Source organism: Etheostoma cragini, chromosome 7 (genome assembly GCF_013103735.1).
Source record: "Etheostoma cragini isolate CJK2018 chromosome 7, CSU_Ecrag_1.0, whole genome shotgun sequence".
Classification (NCBI taxonomy): domain Eukaryota; kingdom Metazoa; phylum Chordata; class Actinopteri; order Perciformes; family Percidae; genus Etheostoma; species Etheostoma cragini.
This window is the reverse complement of record NC_048413.1, coordinates 8,418,260-8,423,791: the sequence shown is the minus strand read 5'-3', so window position 1 is coordinate 8,423,791 and position 5,532 is coordinate 8,418,260. Positions and strand designations below refer to the sequence as shown.

The following is a 5,532-nucleotide window of genomic DNA, read 5'->3' as shown; positions in this document are numbered from 1 at the left end:
CTTATATAACATGTAATGGAAACATTCTTGTGATAAACACTTCCCCTTCACAGTACTGTTCTCTTGACAATGTTACTATCTGACGAGTGGAACACGGAGCAACAGCTTGTCAAACTCCATGCATTAGTCATGAAATGAGTGGAGACAATAAAAAATAATAAGCCATTGAGTCTGAGTTGACGTTAGTAAGTTATTAAGGGTACCTGCTCTTGTTTTTAATAAACCATCAACTCCAACTGCAGTTATGTTAATGTCTCACTTTCAGTCATCTTCACTTATAAATAAATATAAAATATCAGGCTAACATTGGGTTATTTATACAGTAAACCATCAATTCTGCAGTTACAAATTAATAAAATCATAAATAAAGGCTCACGGCTTTCTAACTGTCATCCTCAATTATAAACGTTATCACATTATTAGGATAATATACGGTCCAATAATCCATCAACTCAGTTTCAAACACTTTTCAGTCGTCTTCAATTATAATATATATATATATATATATATATATATATATATATATATATATATATATATATATATATATATATATATATATATATATATATATATATATATATATATATATATATATATATATATATATGGGGCTATTATACAGTAATCAATCAAGTCTGTTGATGTTGGATAAATGGATTTTGGTCCAGATGATCACTGGAGAGGTCTTCTGATGAATTAAAGTGTCATACTAAAAAGGGGGTTTTAAACAATCTGGCAACCTGAAAGTTACTCTTAATGACATCTTATAATTGATCTATAAAGTAGTATTAAATGAAGCATTAGCCATTCATAAAGCCATTAGTTTCAGGTGACACACTTTGTCTTAAAGTGGTACAAATATGTTCGTAGATGTAAAACGTTATGTATGTAAAAATCCCCCAAATGCTTCTGTGACATTGTTTCAGCTCTGCTCTTAGAGGTTTTTAACAGACCAGAGTACAGCTCGAGACGGTGGCAGCTGGAAGGATGCGGTGCAACCGATTAGACTGAGGAATCCATACCTGCAATCAGCACGGTAATGATAAACGTATAAAGAAAAGCGATGCAATGAACAAGTCGAAATTACCCGAGGGACGATCCGAAGTGATCATTGAACGGAGAACAGCGGGCTACAGACACGTGGAGACGGAGGCGTGTGTGCGTGTGTGCGTAACGTCCAATCTCTGCTGCAGAACTTTAAAGAGTCTTTAATTCACAGCTATATAGACGGCAGCGAGGAGCGGTGGGGGGGCAGTGCGTCTTTAGATGCGCTAGTCGGCGCTTTAAGAATAAAATTCAACGGTTGTGTAGTGTAGGCTAAGGTGAATATGGACCACACTGCACTCAGAAGACCTAAACCCGGAGAGATACCCCCCCCCCCGCACGGGTTAGTTAACTTAGTGAATCCTCAAACCTCCACCAACAGCATCCATCCCCACAAAGGACCCGTTACAACAAGCACACACACACACACACACACACACACACACACACACACACACACACACACACACACACACACACACACACACACACACACACACACACACACACACGCACACACACGGCCCAGTACCGTAGATCATTCCTTGCACATATCAGGTGCAGTGAGTGCCAACAGGGCCGCAAGTGAGGGAAGGTGTGATGCAAATCTAGGAGCACACACCTAAATCTGAACACCTGCTGGCTGTGATCACTGCAATATCTCTCCCAAGCAGCCTTCTTTTCGTGTATTGTTTTCTTGAGCTCCTCCATCATCCTCTGCCTGCATGTAGCCTAACAAATGACACAACTCTTGCTGCTTCACACCGACTTTCTCACCATTCCACGTCTTTACAACCATAACTGAAGCTTTCTTTTAAAGTGAAAACCTAATTGTGTGCACGCATTAGCCTCGACCCCGGGGTTAATGCATTGATATGTCTAAATGAAGCGGATTTCGATGTACTTTTTCAAGCATTACGCAGTGATTTCCTGTTTGTTGTTGTTGTGGAATGCCTTCCCAGCCGTTTTAGTGCTAGAAAAAGCTTTACCGGCGAGGATCTAATTTGTAGGATATAAAAGGAGAGATTTTCAATCAGCTTCCAATCTTGCGTGGTAGGAGGGGACATTTGTGCAGGGAAATAGAAGAAGCAGTAGAGGAAGAACACTAAGAAGAAGAAAAAGAGGAGGGAAAAGTATCGGAAATCTCTGCAACCCCTGGAGTCTCGTTCAGCACCACTCGCTCCTGGACAGCGCCGGAGCAGCAGGGCATCTGTTCAGAGCTCGAGCCTGGGAGTAACACCGCATCTGCACAGGGCGCGTTCTTACCACCACAACTAACCCTAAGAATTCAAACCGGCGTTTTCACTCCCCACACCTGTCTTCTTCTCTCTTTTTTTGTTGCTTTTCTGGTTGTTAATCTGTGCGGCGGGTTTGCCAAGCAGCGTTCAAACAGGAGGCGACTGCTGACTGGAGCGGTCGCTGCCAAACAAAGACGCAGGAAGAAAAAGAAAGAAAGAAAGAAAAAAAAACTGGACGGCATCGGAGATCGTAAGAAGTTCATTTTCTCCACTTTTAGGCTCACTTGTACCAGGAGGATTGAAAGGTAAGAGTGTCTCCATTGTGTTACGTTAGGATCAGCGGGTTAGGAGTGGTGTGGCAGTTACGCAGCTGTGTTTTCTGTCTGTGAGAGTCTGCTGCACAAATGCGATGCGCTATTAAGATACTTGGATGTATGTTGATGTGCTTTAAAAAGCTTCTTATCGTCACATGAGGAAGAAAACACGAGCAATTCAGGTTATCTTTATCTTCTAGTGGCCTTTTTTTTGGATTGAGCTCAGTCGCACACGCTGACTTTACAACCCCTCTATCTTGTGCATATCGGCGTGTATGCGACTGCGGGGAGGCTTAGCCCCGTATCGGAGGGCTGTGGTCCCTCTCTGGTCACAGACTCAACAGATGATTCATCTTTACTAAAAGGCTTTAGAAGCAGAAACAAGGCTAACGTCTCTCATGGAACGGATTGGGGTAGACTTGATAATACAATGGAGCCCTTCTTTAGCGGTGTGTCTATGCTGAGAGCCTCTTTCTGCAAGCCCCCTCGCTCCTCTCCGCGCCACTTGGCTCGCTGTTGTTCCTCCCACACACATGAGCAAATGCGAGGAGTCTGTAGCTCTAGTCAACGCACAGGTGAAGACAGACGTTCATTTCAATTGAGACAGTGGGCATAAGACGCACGGATATCTGTGCGCTTTTATTTGCTGGTTTGATCTGTGCCAATCCATCTTTGCATTTAATCATTTTCATGTCAGACATGACGCCAGCGGGTCGTATGGTTTGGTGACGCCTCACTTGATTATGCATCACTGTCAGAGGGTAATTGCTGCTTCATGTTTCTGGTGCTTGGGGGCTGTTGAATACATATTTGTTTGAATGTATTAAAACATCCAGGCTTATTTCTTGAGGAATGATTGACCTGATGATCAGTTTTCTTCTAAAATTACATAGAAAGAAAGATTCTATTCGCACAGAAATGCTGGAGTGATAGGAAACATCATGTTAAGATTTTTATGTGCCACGAAGCTTCTATTCCCACTATTCATTTTGTTGTTTATGACAGTCTGTGTTAAGCTCCACTCTGTAACCCTCTGGATCTCCTCCGAGTCCAACCTTCACTAACACCTCACCAGATTTCAATTAGTGGATATGCATTAATTTAAGTGATACGCTTCAAAATCAAAGCTTCATTTGATGCCAAAACAACAAAAAGTGGGATTCGAATAGTAGCAAATGACAACAACCCACAAAGGAAAGACGTTAAACTCTTCCATTATTGGTCTAGACCCATCCGATTCTCCCTAAACAATTCTTGAAACCAGCTGCACTCACGCAGAAATGTTTCACTGAGCCACTTAAAATTTAATCTGAACCATTTCATTTTGTTTCTTGGGGGGGAAACAGGCAAATGGAGCCTTCGCTACAATAATCCGTTTCCTTCATTCATTGTCACAGTATGAGAACAGATTTGACAAATCATTGCAGCACCAGTTCTTCATCCAGCGTGTACAATTTGAGTAATATCACACTGTCTGGAGTGGTAATCTCCATCAACAGTCACAGCATATGTGCATTAGTGATTATCCAGTAGAAGAACACTTGTTTTCCCAACCTTTACAATAGCTTATTACATGCCAGGACTCAGGTGAATTGTAAATGACTAAACTGAAACTTCTCAGTATATTGGTAGTACACATGCACACGTTGAGTCTTTCAGAGAGCCTGAATGCTGTTTAAATCATATTTTTAAATCCAAAATCATGATAAGTCACAGTTCGCTGATCTCAAACTCTTTTGGCTTCTCTTATTTTCATGTTTTGGCTCGGTACTTCTGTACTTAATTCTCCTGCTTTTACGGTGTTTTCCCTCTTCATTTATGGTGAGCTTCATCTGCCCTGCAGTAACTACCTGGCGGTGCTGCTGCAGTGTATCACGGTGTTTTGGAGTACACTCTCGTTATGAAAAGAAAGAACCTTCTAGAAATTTCCTGAACAACACGACAAGTGACGCGACCCCCAACAAGCTCCACCAATTAAATGGCTGTTTGTTTTCTGATACTGAGGTTAATGTTTAGGCCGTATGGCTCAATGTAGGGTCCTGAAATCAAACGTGGGATTTGTATGCAGCCCGGGAGGTAGAACTGCCCCAGAGGCCCAATTCAGGGAAAGAAACAATTACTGTGAAATTGACTGTTGATGGTTGCTGTTGACAGGCCCCAAAAAGCTTGCATCATGAAAAAAAAGCCTGAAACTGTTTACTGTTAGACGGGATACCTGGACATTTAAAAGTGGTACTTACAGTATTATGCAAGTTTCTAATGGCACAAGGCATTCAGTATTTTTTCCTCATTAACTTTCTCCCAGAAACAAAAAACCCAACTCATTAAGATGCAAAGCTTGGAGAAGCTCCAATAAACAGAGTAAGAGACTGACTGTCAGCACACAGACTGTTACTTTTAACCTTTGCATCCAAATGAGTTTCCTTGTACTATAATCGGTTCCAGACCTGATAATGTTCCCCTTTTACCCAGAAAACCATCCAGGATATGTTTACTGTCATTTCCTCCATCTTTGGTAATTCATTTTCCATGCTGCTGCGAGTTAGTGTGACATTATAGGAACAGGGCGGGATAAATCATTCTCTGTCGACTTCTCTTCCCTTTCCTTTCAGAATGAGCTGAAAGCTCGAGCGTATACGTCAGCGCTGAAATTCAAAGGCACCCAGCAGAGAAGAGGGACAGAAAGACAGACAGACAGACAGACAGACAGACGGACGGACGGACGCACGCACGGACGGACAGGCAGGCAGACAGACAAACAGACAGACAGACAGGCAGGCAGGCAGACAGACAGACAGACAGACATGGAGACAGACAAGCAGACAGACAGGCAGATAGGCGGAAAGACAGACAGACAGACAGACAGACAGACAGACAGACAGAGACAGACTTTTCTCTTGTGTTGGAGGAGTTTTCTTCCATAGTTTCACTGC

At 42.4% G+C, this 5,532-nt stretch overlaps 1 protein-coding gene across 2 annotated transcripts in view; it reads left to right on the top strand.

The window, feature by feature from the left end:
- Positions 1-1,903: 1,903 nt before the first annotated feature.
- LOC117947900 (metabotropic glutamate receptor 4-like) overlaps positions 1,904-5,532 on the top strand; it is a 183,845-nt gene continuing 180,216 nt past the window's right edge. The window contains exon 1 of one of the 2 annotated variants that reach the window (XM_034877261.1): positions 1,904-2,590. The gene's annotated coding sequence lies outside the window, so the exon portion shown is untranslated. The remainder of the gene's footprint in view (positions 2,591-5,532) is intronic. The other variant, XM_034877260.1, reaches the window with a different exon arrangement.